The 14451-nt window shown below is 41.9% G+C and overlaps 1 protein-coding gene and 1 long non-coding RNA gene across 15 annotated transcripts in view; one reads left to right on the forward strand and one right to left on the reverse strand.

The window, feature by feature from the left end:
• Positions 1 to 14451, forward strand: part of STXBP5L (syntaxin binding protein 5 like) — a 412558-nt gene that overhangs the window by 165843 nt on the left and 232264 nt on the right. The window lies entirely within an intron of this gene.
• LOC120403505 overlaps positions 1 to 14451 on the reverse strand; it is a 42740-nt gene that overhangs the window by 26889 nt on the left and 1400 nt on the right. The gene's annotated exons all lie outside the window — the stretch shown is intronic.

A 14451-nucleotide genomic window follows, 5' to 3' on the forward strand; every position in this document is an offset into this window, starting at 1 on the left:
TGTATTTCTCTAATGGGATTTAAATTTAGACTTGTTAAGACCTGCTATCTGTTCTGGCTATATTTCAAAATTCAGAGCCCATAATTACATTATGGTACCTTGATCCCTCTTATAGGGCAATAGCTGGGACCAGTGTAGAATTCTATTATCTGAACTATTTCTTTTGGCTGAAATATCCATCAAAGGTTTCTCTGGAATCTAATATGATGTTAGAAAAACCAAAGACTAAAAGAGTGTCCTAAGAAATATGAACATTCTGTTATCCTTCAACTTGAGAGTCCCTGAGGTGATTCTTACACAGTATTCACAGTGGTCAACAAGTTTAAATTGTATCTTCCATTTGTAAATGGAAAAGTCAACCACATATTTCACCTACTGTGAGGCACGTCCTTGACCTACATTTTGATTATTACAGCTTTTGCTATTGTGCCAAACATTTAATAAATGCTGCTCATATTTGCATAGCATCTCTTATCTTGAAGGATCCCAAAGCACCCAATCTATATTCCAGTTATAATTTTTTCATAAATAGGGGACTCGTTATAAGAAACGTTTTTGTTATGTGGTTTGTTCTTGATAAAAACACAAAGAACAAAAAGTTTCAGTGCATTTTATTGTCAGAGCAAAATCTCAGATTTCCCTTTAAATCTGGTCTTGTAGTGTTTTATCAATGCTTAGTTTAAAGTCACTATCATGACACTTAATCCAGGAACCATAGAGAAATGTTGCCAAATCATGCCTTTGAATTACTTGAGCAGTGCTACCAAAACAAAAAATGATTGCCTGCCACCAACTCACATCAAATTTAATTTGCCACTTATGACAGACTATTTCCTATTATGACCCCAACATAAAAAAGTCTATAACAGATGTGGCAGACCGTTTCTGAATGGCCAGCAAAGAAATTCTGGATGTCAAGAATGATAAATTAACTATTTAATATCTCCGTATTAACTGTTATATGTTGCTTCTATGCTGTGTGCTTATTATATACAAATATAGAATATGCAGAAACACATCTTCTGTGCAAGCTGTTTTATCAAACTGTTCTCTGCAGCATGCTATCCAAGTTGTATAAAATATATAAAGTAAAAAATGACTAGTGACATCTGAAGAAATATGTGTGTTAAGGCCTAATTCTTTTCTCAGATATATGTTATTTATGTTTGGAGAAATTACTTTGACTTCAAAATATTCAGTGCAAGTTCAACAAGTGTAACTAAGTGCAGAATTTGGTCCATGATCCTGAAATCTTTAGGTGAAGCTAATTACAAAAATTAAATGAGTAAACAGCATAGAACTCTTACAAAATATAAGAAAAGAGGATGTCAAACTGAATATTGTTATTGAGATCTAGAGAAACTGATATATACCTTTCTTTTGCCGGGCAAAATGGAATATAATCATGATTTTAATTATTAGCTTTAATTTTCTTGCTATTGTTTCAAATATTTTAAAAGCATGTGCCAAATTGATTCTAGGTACAAACTCAATTGTCTTAAGAGGAGTTAGCCAGGAATGAATTAGGATCTCTGTCATTAACTTGCTTTTAATACTGCATACATATCATATGGCTAGATAAAGATAGATAAGATATAGTGTCCTAAACGTAAAATTGCATAACAGATTTTTTTAAATGAGAAATTCTAACAAAACAAGTATCAATTGGTCATGGAGAAAAATCTACAATTAATTGCATCAGGGAGACGAAAATCCTATATTAGTGCAATCATTATAACCCTTTTAATATTTTCCCTCAAGGGAGAAGAAGATAATATCACTTCAAAGAATGTGTCATATATAAACAAGATAACTGGAATTAGTGCTTCATTTTCCTATCCAAATTGCATCTGGATAATTATTGTACATTTCAGCTTCCAAAATCTCTACATGTGGTCTCAATTTGATAGATTTTTTTCACCAGTTTGTTTATTTTACTGTTCAGTGTTATTGTGTGCTGTTAAAAAAGAGTAGAGAAGGCATACTCCCAAGTTCCTTCATTTAAAAGTGAAGCATTAAAATATAATTTATTTCATAAGTCTCCTATACAAAAATAACACTTTCTTGCTTTTACTCTTGCAGTATGGTGAGTCATAGTATTAACTATTCCATATTTTCAAATAGTTGAGTGCAAGTTTAACATTAATTCTAATTTTCAAGTCTTTTCATTTTTACTGCTTACTTGAGAGGCACATATTAAGGAAAAGTGTTTCAGTTGTAATCCCTTTAAAAAGAGAACGCAGGTAGCTAAAGACTTACGCCTCAATCGGCACATTATGGAACAAGCCATGCATCCGATGAAGTGGGTATTCACCCACGAAAGCTCATACTCCAATAAGTCTGTTAGTCTATAAGGTGCCACAGGACTCTTTGCTGCTTTTACTGGAACTGCAAACCATTTACAATGTGTGCCAGTATTCTTTCCTAAGCAATCAAATGCATATGAACAGCATTTTCACACATTGGATGTGAGAGGATGCTCGCATTCTATCTTGAAGGAACTAAACTGTTTCATTCATCGCCTCGACTCTTTATCTTCTGTGCAGATAGGATGAAAGGTCAGGTGATCTCTGCAGAGATGATTTCCAGGTGTATCATTTCCTATATTATATTATGATGACATGTGGGGTAGCTCAGACCACTTCCCCACAGAGACTGCTGGCTCGTTCTGGGGGGCCCAAGTGGCTTTGATCACGTTCCTCAGTGATGTTTCTGTATTGGATATTTGCAGGGCGGCTATCTGGTCTTCCGTAAATTCTTTTACCAAACACCAAGCTATTACAACTGCATCTAGATCAGATGCAAACTTTGGGAAGGTAGTTCTGTTTTTGGTCTTTAAGTAGAATCCAAACTCCACTTCCTTCCTTGACTGGTTGTGAGTTACCTGAGTGGAATACATGTTTAGAACCACTCAAAGAAGCAAAAACAGTTACCTACCTGAACTGAAACTTTGTTCTTCAAGATGTGGGTGCAGACATGTATTCCACAATCCATCCTCCATCTCCTCTGCATCGGAGTCTCAAGTTTTGATGTTCAATGTGAAGGAAATGAGGGTGGTCAGAGTGGTGCTGCCTTTAAATAGCCATGGGAAGGGTTATGAAGGGACAGAGGATGCGAATGCTGCCCCAACAGATACTACTAAGCAAAGTTCTCTGTCTTTGGTGCAGTCAGCGCATACACATCTGCAACCACATCTGGAAGAACAAAGTTTCAGTTCAGGTAGGAAACCCTGTTTTTGCTCCAACTTCCCTCAAGAGGGGTCTGGTGTTTGGAGAGTGGAAAATTCCCACACACCACAAAGAGAGGTGATAAAGCAGGAATTTAAAAAGGACTCATGGAGGGAAGACTGAGAGGGCCACACAATGGACCAGCTAAAGTCAGAGAAAGTGAGCTGGGAGGAAAGGCTCCATGTTTCAAGAACACAAGCTATGCACTGCAGGAGAAGAATCCTGAATACCCCAGTTGACTCTAATCCCAGCACAAAAAATGTTCTGGAGTGGTGAGGAAGCTGTGGCAGGGAAAGGCACATAGGGTTTATTATTTTTGTATAGACCTGTGTATTTCTCATGCAATTAATTAAAGAACAATGGTGTTAGAATCCTATGCAAAGTGTCCATGCATTTTAAGTGTTACACCTACTGCATGCCTCCTGAAGAGGTAAATGTGGGCCCAGAACACCCACATGGTTAAAATTCTTGGAGATGGTGTGTTTAAGTTATCGTGGAAGTTTGAGGGGATAAGCAATGTTTCGAGGAGGCTGGACAGTGTGCTGTGTAGTCAGATCTCTCAGGAGAGGGTGCTAGGTAGTAGATCTGCAGCCTGAGAGTGTGCTTCGAGGCCCCAAGGCAATGGCAGTGTCTGGACTGTGATCAGATTCTGGAGGCTTAAAACACTTGGGACTCAGCTGCCAGATCCCCGCAAAGCAGTATGGTGACAGGCCAAGAGGGGGCACTCAACTAGACTTGTGACCATGATCAAGAATCTGTACACTCCATGGCAAGCTGGGCCTAAATTGTGTGGTATTCTGATGTGGTAGGCAGGAAATTCTCTGGTACTTTATTTAAATTTTAAAATGGAGGTTTTTAGTGAAGGAATATGAATTGTACAGCATGGTAGCCCCTTTGTTAATTATTTTTATATTAAATTCAATTTATTTTACAATGTTTCCACATTTTCAATTTCTGATATGCTAGAGAATATACTGAACCTTTATCTCATAGGTTCCCAACATATTTTATGAACCATAGTTAGAAATCACTCCCATCAGTCACTGATGTGTCAGTCACCTTTGGAGTGGAATACAGAAGCATGCATAACATTACACACTAATTTAAAAGAGAAACAAAAATACTAAATCTAATTCACAGATTTCAAGTCCAGAAGAGACTAGTGTGATCATCTAATCTGACCACCTGTATAACACAGGCCATAGAACTTCCCCAAAATAATTCCTAGAACAGATCTTTTAGACACATCCATGGTGAACCTCCATTGAAGTGAGTAAAATTTCAGGTGGCCAGAATTTGTTCCAATGTAATCACCCGAATTTATGGGAAGGAATTTAGGTAGGCAGCATGTTGTTACTCATATAGATATGTGGCAGGTCAAAGGGGCTAGTATCCCTACTTTGTGGAAAGAAGAAGGATCTAATTAGGAACAAAATGTAGTGGCACTCTTCCAAGCTCCAACCACAAAATAAGTTCCACCCACATGAGATACTGCTTACAGTAGATTGTTTGGTTGTTCAAAATATGGTCAGGCATTCTCTCTGGGCTCTTTGGATTTGTCTCCTCTTCACTGAAGTCCTACTATACCCATGGGCTCTTCAGGGTTCTGAGGAGTTGGCTTCCCCTTGGTGAGGCTCATATGCCTCACTGGGCTGCTGGAGCTTGGCTCTCCCTTGGGCTCCTTCTTGACTGAGGGATGGGAAAAAAAAGATGTCTCCCAATCCCACTCACCAAATGCCAAATGAAGATTGTGCAGATCCTCATAATATGATCTTCTCTCTCCTTTCTTTCATGCTTTGAACAGTTAGCACTATTCACATTTAAAATAGTATCATTTATATCTGAGCTAGCACCCATTCAGCTGAATTGAGCAGGTCACATATCTCAGAGCTCTTGTTTCAGCTTCTGTATACAAAAGCAGATCGATTATACTCAGTGCACATTTTGAGGCTATTTCAGCGACTAAAACAGCCAGAGCCTTACTATTTTTTAAATTAAAGCTTGGTTTCTGGAGAACAAGAGGCAACTTGAAAAAGGAGCCGGTGTGTTATTTGCTGCATATTGGTTGTATCCAAGCCCTGGAAAAGAGCTTTGGAATCTCTAATTACTGTAAATAGCAGGAAAAGGAAATCTGCAAAAGAAGCCATCTCAAGTATCACAGCATATGCTAGCACCATGCTGGGATACTGAAGAACTGTAGAGATTACCTTCCAAAGACGACCCATAGAGGAAGGAGGGTCCAGTGGGTATGGCACAAGCCTAGGCTGCACTAACCCTGGGTTCAGTTCCTTGCCCTGTTATGGACTTTCTGTGTGATCTTGGGTAATTGACTTACATACGAACATAAGAACAGCCATACTGGGTCAGACCAAAGGTCCATCTAGCCCAGTATCCTGTCTACCGACAGTGGCCAATGCCAGGTGCCCCAGAGGGAGTGAACCTAACAGGTAATGATCAAGTGATCTCTCTCCTGCCATCCATCTCCACCCTCTGACAAACAGAGTCTAGGGACACCATCCATTACCCATCCTGGCTAATAGCCGTTGATGGTCTTAACCTCCATGAATTTATCCAGTTCTCTTTTAAACGCTGTTATAGTCCTAGCCTTCACAACCTCTTCACGTAAGGAGTTCCACAAGTTGACTGTGCACTGTGTGAAGAACTTCCTTTTATTTGTTTTAAACCTGCTGCCTGTTAATTTCATTTGGTGACCCCTAGTTCTTGTATTATGGGAATAAGTAAATAACTTTTCCTTATCCACTTTCTCCACATCACTCATGATTTTATATACCTCTATCATATCCCCCCTTAGTCTCCTCTTTTCCAAGCTGAAAAGTCCTAGCCTCTTTAATCTCTTCTCATGGGACCCGTTCCAAACCCCTAATCATTTTAGTTGCCCTTCTCTGTATCTCAGATCTCCATCCATAGTTCTATACAGTGGGGATAACAGCACTTCCCTACCTCATAGGGTAAATACATTACAGATTGTGAGAAGTTCAGATACTGTGGTAATGAGGGCTATATAAGTATGCTTATAGGTAAATAGAACCAAGTGCAAACTGATCCTGTGATGTCTGACTTTTTTTTTTCCAGAAAAATCTGAAACAATAACTCTGAGAAATAGGACAGTTAGCGCCTTCACTCAGTCAGGGTCCTGTAGACACAACCACAGAATTTGACATTTTTCCAATAAGCCACAGAATTATTGCAGCCACATGCCTGACAAGTAGTTTTCTGTCTCCCTGCCTTTCTAGGACCTGCTGTCATCTGCTTCTTGCTCTCCAGTTTTCCCCACTAGGAGAAGTTATTTGGACTTCAGCACATGGTCCCTGCACTGTTAGTAGCAGGGGTCAGAGAGCCAGAGCTGCAGTCCAGCTTGCAGCCAGGGAGCAGGGGACCCAGCGGTATAGGCTGGTGAGCTAGGCAGCCTGGAGAATGGTACAAGAGCTGAAGCCCCAGGCAGCTGGGAAGATGAGCTGTTGGAGCTGGCTTCAAGTTCCCTGCTTCCTTGGCACACACAGGGGAACAAGGTTTTGAGCTGGACAGTATTGCAAAAGCTTAAGTCGTGGGAGTGGAGCTGTGCTGCTTAGTGAGTATAGTCAAAAAACTCATCCTCAAAAATAATCACTACTAGATTTTACACTGAGTATTTTCAGGAGTGAGCCATACTTGTGTTTGAAGGCAGGGTGTAGGAATGAAAGATATTTCATGGCATTAGGATAAATTCATGTTGTAGGTAGATTTAGAGATGTTGTTATAGAATTTGGATATTACCACCCACATAATTTAGTGGTTGTTACCCCAGAATTTGGTCCCTTCGTGCCATAAAACATACAGGGCCCTGATTAGAGTTTTCAATTAGAGCTCTGAAACTGTGTACATTGCTGATGTCTTTCATCTTCATTGTTTTTGCTTCACTGAATCCATGTGTTCTTAATGCCTTTTTAAAAATTCCCACTGTACATCACTTCTTGCTTAGCCTGAATTCAGACAATAATTGCAGTTTATCAACTGAATCCTGTACAAATCCCACTTGTGTTTTTGTTGTGATGTCTCATTTAGGGAATTGGGGCTTTTATGTTGTTGGTAAACAGGATAGTACATATTGTTGATTCCTGCTCATTTGAGATGCATTTCTTTTAACAATCCATATTTATATTTTTTGCTGTTGAGAATTCATTTTTTTTCCTTTAGGTTTCTGGTACTTCCAGAAATTTTATCAAACAAATACTCCCAATTAACTTTCATAAACAATTGCTTTGTTCTGGGCACTTTCACTCAATCTGGCCTTTTTTTACTGACAGGTTCTGTTCTTTGGGTACAGTATAATAAAATACTAAAGTTCAAACATCTTTAAAAAAAAATGATAGTTGGCGTAATTTTTTCATTAAAATGTGTTGCACAAACACATGCCGAGTCTAAGATATGTGCACAAATACAATGCAGTGACTTCTCATGCATTTGGTACGGCAAGGAGTTTATAGTGGGATACTGTACTGATGATGTGTTTGCAGTCATGTGCAGCATGTCCAGCCTCTAGAAAGCCATCATTTAAATATTATCTAAAGTGAGAAAATAACTCCTCTCCCCCTCCCTATGGTACTTTATTGGATGACCTTGATAACTTGGCATAGCTATTATCCATCTTTCAAGTCCAAATATTGATTCTTAACACTGATCCATGCTAGGCATAATTTATGCCAAGACTCTGAATCTAAGCCACTGCCTATATTGAGAGTGGGAGTTAAAGGAGAAACTTCATAGGAGTAGCTGTTCCCAGAGACATTGTGCCTGAGGAAGAATGGGCCTGGAGGTATACTGGGTGGTTTCCTCCCATGCAAGCCAGGCTCCAGTGTGCTCAGCTTTCTGAGACCTTTTACACCGGGAGTTCCAGGATCAAGTTTATGCTTGCCCCAGGGGCGGCTCTATGTATTTTGCCGCCCCAAGCACGGCAGGCAGGCGGCTTTCAGCGGCGCGCCTGCGGGAGGTCCGCTGGTAATGCAGATTCAGCGGCATGCCTGCGGGAGGTCCGCTGGTCCCACACCTTCGGCGTCCCTGCCACCGAATTACCGCCGAAGCCGCAGGACCGGCGGACCTCTCGCAGGCATGCCGCCAAAGGCAGCCTGACTGCCGCCCTCACGACATGTCCCCCGCAGCTTGCCACCCCAGGCATGTGCTTGCCCCCTTCAGAGGAGTACTGTTTACCTGGTCTCTCCCAACCTTTTCCACTCTCCCAATGCACCTCTGTAATGCAGGCCAAAGTCTAGCCCCTAAACATAAGATGGAATATGGCTACTTTTAAAATCTTGTCCAGTTAATTTTCAAGAAAAACTCTAAATTAACTAGCATACTTGCTCCTTCGGCATACCTGGACAGGACTGGCTGTTCACTTGGGAAATCACTGGCTAAGAGGGAAGAGGAATCTCTAACTTTATTTCTGATAGCGCTAATGAACATAAATACTGAATTAAATATTTTCTGCTAGTGAGTTCTGTTTCCTCCAGCTAAGTTTCAAGAAAATACACTTTAAACTTTCCATTCCTGTATTTCAAGAAGAACCTTGTCTGAGTCAGATGCATAAAATCCCACACTTGCCTTTAGTATTAGCATTATGCAGTGCATTTCAGGAAAACTTGTCTTGAGATTATCTTATAACAACCAAGACAAATATTGCTTACTGTATTATTGCTTATATATTAATTATGTACTTACCTTTGTCTTAAAAGCATCTAACCAGGGCTTTGGAAAAAGCTGTTTTCCCTTTTCCTGGTCATGAATTAACTGCAAACCAGTCATGCTTTTCTCAGATTTGTATGTTATGAGAAAGTTAGTGGAAACCATAAGTTGCTTCCCAGGACCATACTAGCATCCAGCAGCACAAGGATCAGGGAGCAGCAAAGATAGCTTACAACCAACCACATTTGCTGGATCTCCTTCCCTAAAGCTGCATCATGAAGTGCATAAAGGGTCCCTTATTACTTTTTGTTAAATGTTTTAGTCTGATCCAAAGCCTGTTGAAGTTAATGAATGACAGTCATTGACTTCCATGGGCTTTGGATTGGGCCCTTGATGTGCATTGCAAAATACATACTATTAAACTGAGGTTTCCAAACTAAGAAAAGTTTCTTCACCTTCTTTCTCAACAACTCTAACTTTAAGCATTAGTAGCAAAATTTTCTAGCCACTACCATACAGCAATAACTACTAATTATGAAATTTTGAAAAATAATCTTGAATTATAAATGGTAGTGCAACATTTTGAATGTATTCACATTTCAGTGTGGTAGATAAGCTTGTCCTGATGATGAAAGTTGGTTCCCATAACATTGAACTGAGGTAATACAGTTTTAAGTTATTTTATATTAACAGGTGATTGCAACATTTCATTTTTATTGCCATCACCAAAGAAAAACCTGACTTGCAGAGATATGAGAATGAAAATAGGATGAGAATTGTCAAGGCTTCTACAGTTAAGGCAAGGTAACCTTTAGAAACAGCCAAAATCTGCTGAATTCCTGACTAGGGAGTCATTTGCAGAGCCCTCTGATGATGGTAGTTTATTTTTCAATGGCATAGTCCTTGTTGCCAAGCCAACAGCGTGTTGGATAAAGGGCATGATGACCCACCTCTTTCCCCTTGGATCATCAGGGAAATAGTCCTGCAGTTGTGTCTACAGTTGCCTCAATGAAGTTGGTAAAAAGAAAACTACTCCAAGTTTCCTCTTTGCACTCAGGAAGGCCAATTTCCAAATTTTTGATTAATGCTTCCCCCCATTGTACATTGGCAGAACATTCAGATTATGTCCTTGGAAAGAACAGTTCAATACTTTTAGGCACCTGAAGAGGTCAGCAAAGTAGGCTATGTGAGCCACTAAAAACAAATTACTGACAGCATCAATGAGAGGAGATTGAGTTTTCCCAAAAACTTGTGCTACTTCCTTTTACTTTGACAAATTGTGTTTGCATTTTACCTTGTGTGAGCCGCCTCTGTTCAGTGTAAAAGGAGTTGATGGTGAAGTGAATCTGTCTTATCTTAGAGCAATGCAGAAGGTCAAGAAATGATTGGAAGAACTTTAATTAAGCACTTCTTTAACAAGTTGCCTGAAAACCTGCATCGTGTCCTTCATGAAGCATTAAATTACATGCTTTTGGCTCTGTGACCAGGCCACCATTCTTACTTGGCATTGTCTTGGCACCATCCACTTAGACTGCAGTACACCATGCATAGCATAATATATTGCTCCCACTGAGACTGACACTAATACTAAATCATTCTTCTTTAAATTTCTTACCATGAGTGATAGCAGCAGCAGCAGCATAGACAAGGAGCTGACATTTTTACCACCATGCTATCTAATCCTAGGCCTGCTCTACATTACAAAGTAAGGTCAACATAAGCTGCTTTACACTAACCTAGTTGTGTGTGTGTCTACACTTAAATTTGTCTCCCATCGACGTAAGTGCCCCATTATGGTGACTCAGTAACACCACCTACCTGAGCAGCATTGATGGTCGATGTACTGAGGTTGATGCAGAGTAAGGGTAGGTCTATACTTACCGCGCAGGTCGACGCGGAGAGTTCGACTTCTCGGCGTTCGAACTATCGCATCTAATCAAGACGTGATAGTTCGAACTCCCCACGCACTCCGGTCGACTCCGGAACTCCACCACCGTGAACGGCGGTGGCGGAGTCGACCTTGGAGCCGCGGACTTTGATCCCGTGGTGTCTGGACGGGTGAGTAGCCCGAACTAAGGTACTTCGACTTCAGCTACGCTATTCGGGTAACTGAAGTCGTGTACCTTAGTTCGACCCCCCCCCCCCCTTAGTGTAGACCAGGCCTTAGTGTAGATACTGTGTTACCTATGTTGACTTAATAGTCCTCCAGCAGCTGTCCCACAATGCCCGACATCGACCATTCCAGTCACAATTGTGAACTCCACTGCTCAGAGGGCACAGCGCTTGGACGCCCCGTCACTCCCTCTTTAAAATGCCACGAATTTTTGAAATGGCATTTCCTGATTGTCCAGCATGGTGAGCACATCTAGCATCTCTCCTTTGTTGTATGCAGCTGCCCCACTGACCATGCCAGTTACATGCTGCAGATGCACTCCAGCCTGGAGTGAACAGGGGATATTGGATCTCTTGGGACTGTGAGGGAAGAGGCTGTGAAGGCACAGCTATGGGCCAGTCACAGAAATGTGGACATCTACAAGTGAAGGTACTCTGTGGTAGGTGTACTAGAAGGCCAGGGAGGCCAACAATCAATCTGGTGCCAAGCTACAGACCTGCTGCTTTTATAAAGAGCTGTAAGCCATACTTGGTATAGATTCCACCCCGCAGACCACCGTGGAGACTTTTGAGGAGCCCGAGAGACCGACTCCTACCATGAACAGTGGAGGAGGAGAATGGGGACATGTGACTGGAGGTCCAGCTATGCCATGAGCCAGGACCTGTTCGAGACTCTACCATAGTTAACTCACTCCTAGCAATTGAGCACTAGTGAGCCCAATACAGGGGAAAGACTCTTGGGTAAGTGTGTAAATGTATTTCCCTTTATAGTGATGCACTGCTGGTGTCCCCAACTTAACAGGACACAGCTATTGACTTTTCATTGATTTAGGTAGCGTTATCTGCTTTTCATTTCCTTATAGAGTTAGGCCGGGGGAGATGTAACCGTTTGTTTACATACACAGGGATGTCCCTTGAATCCTCCTGAGAGATCTCAATAAAACTTTCATGGAGGTACTCTGCGGTCCTCTTCCATGTGTTTCTGTGGATGGCAGCTGAATTTCTCCCTTCCTGGTAGGCCACTTTCCCACACCAGTCAGCAATAACTTCAGCAGGCACCATTGCAGTAAACAGGCTAGCAGCATATGGACCCAGGTAGCTTTGGGATGCCAACAGAAGCTGTGCTCTCTGTGCCTTTGTTACACTCAGGAGTGAGATAGCAGCTCAAATCACAACCGCCTGTGGAAAGTGGTGCCATTATTCAGTGTCACTGCCATATACTCATAGTTTCATGCAACTGAATAAATTCCTTCGTTTTCTCCCTGGCTGCTGGTGGGCCATGTTCACCATGGCTGGCACTGTGAGTGGTGCCATGCAGAAGCAGTCCAAAGCAGAAGTGCTAATAAGCATGTCTTGTTTAAAACTTTAGGGGAGCAAGGGAAGGGAGTTCTGAATCTTAATTTTTGCTGTCCGTTGTGACTATACTGACAATGGTAGCACTGTGTGTTTTACCTGGAGCTGCTGCTGCTGTGGCCTTGAGGGGTTCCCCTCCACACATGTGGAACACCTGAGCCAGATGAGGAGGAGAAAGAAGAGGACTCAGGATGACATGTTCAGCCAGATCCTGCATCAGACCCTGGGCGAAGGTCTTGGAGAGTGAATATTGCAGTCTGGATGGAGAAGTTTAGAATGGACAGGAGAGAAGCCCAGGAGTCACAGCAGGACAAGGAGAGGGAGATGCAGCTGGACATAATGAGGCTTCTCTGGCAGCAAACACAGATGCTGCAGACTCTTGTGGCTCTACAGGTTCAACAATCCCAGGCTCGCCTCTCTTTGCAGTCCATGGAGAACTCCATTTTGCACCTCCATGCACCCTCCTCAACATTCCATCTGGCTTCATGGGCCGCATCCCCTACCCCTACTGTTCTATACCACAGGACAGTAAGGACAACCAACGCTGACTTGGGAGAGCCACAGTTGCCTTATGTATAGCCAACACAGACATCAATGTTCTTTCCCCTTGTTAAGTGCTGTTCCATTTATTACATTTTTAATATATTTGCTTTTAAGTTGCACAGATTTTGCAGTGTTTTTGTTACTCAATAAAATTCTATTTTTGGGGAGGGGGGAATCATCTTTATTAGTTCCCAACATTTGCTGTGCAGTGCCTAGCAGTACTGAAAGTACACACTTACTTATTAGTGTACAGTGTGACACAACTCATCAGATCAGTGACAACACGGTGTAATAATCATAAATGTACAGCAAGCACCAAAAAATTAATAAGTGCATTGACAGCGTTATATTCATAGATGTACACCAATAACCTCACAATTTCTAGCAGGCCCCAAAACTGCAGGGCCAGGTACAGCAGAAGCCACCACAGCTCATTATGGTGGCTTACTGTTAATGACTCTTCAAAGGCCTCCCTGAGACATACAGCTCTGCACTGAGATCTTCTAGTAGCCCTTGTGTCTGGCTGTTCAAACTTAGCAGACAGTGCCTCCACCTCCGCCCTCCACTCTGGTGGTAACTTTTCTCCCTTTGCTTCACAGATATTATGCAGGCCACAGCAGGTAGCTATAACTATTGGAATGTTTTTTTTCCCACTGAGATCCAATCTTGTGAGTAAGCAAACGCCAGCGTCCCTTCAATCTACCAAAAGCACATTCAGCTATCATTCTGCTTCTGCTGAGCCAGTAGTTGAATCTTACATTGGTGTTGTTGAGGTGTCGTATTCATGATCAAGGGGTAGGCTGAGTCCCCCAGGATCACTATTTGCATTTCAACATCGCCAATGGTAATCCGCCGTTCAAGCAAGAAAGTCTCTGCTTCTAGCTTTCTGAACTCTCCTGTGTTCTTAAAGATGCAAGCACTGTGCACCTTCCCTGACCAGCCAACACTGATGTCAATGAAGCATCCTCAGTGACCCACCACTGCTTACATAACCATAGAATAGTAGCTCCTTCTGTTTAACGTATTTCTGTTTCTGGTATACTCTGGGGGCAAAGTGTACTGGTGCCAAAACAGGGATAGGTATGCCATCTGTTGCCTCACCACAGTATGGGAATCCATTGCTCCAAATTCATTCACTATGTCCTGGAAATTGCCAAGAGTCATAGTCCTCTGTAGCAGGAAACAATTAATGGCCCTGCACACTTGCATGACAGCGGCACACACAGTAGATTTTCCAACTCCAAAATGATTGTCCATTGACCCATAGCAATCCAGTGTTGCAGTTTCCACAGCATTATCACCACTCGCTTCTTCACTGTCAGTGCAGCTGTCATTCTGGTGTCCCTGCGCTGGAGGGCTGGGTGAGCTTGGTGCAAAGATCCAGGAATGTGGTCTTGCACATCCGAAAGTTCTGCAGCCATTGCTCATCATCCTAAACCTACATTAGGGTGCAATCCCACCAGTCAGTGCTTGTTTCTCAGGCCCAGAAGCAGCTTTCTGCAATCTGCAGCTTGCTGCGAATGCCAGCAATAACCTTGAA

This window comes from Mauremys reevesii, linkage group 1, assembly GCF_016161935.1.
Source record: "Mauremys reevesii isolate NIE-2019 linkage group 1, ASM1616193v1, whole genome shotgun sequence".
NCBI lineage: Eukaryota > Metazoa > Chordata > Testudines > Geoemydidae > Mauremys > Mauremys reevesii.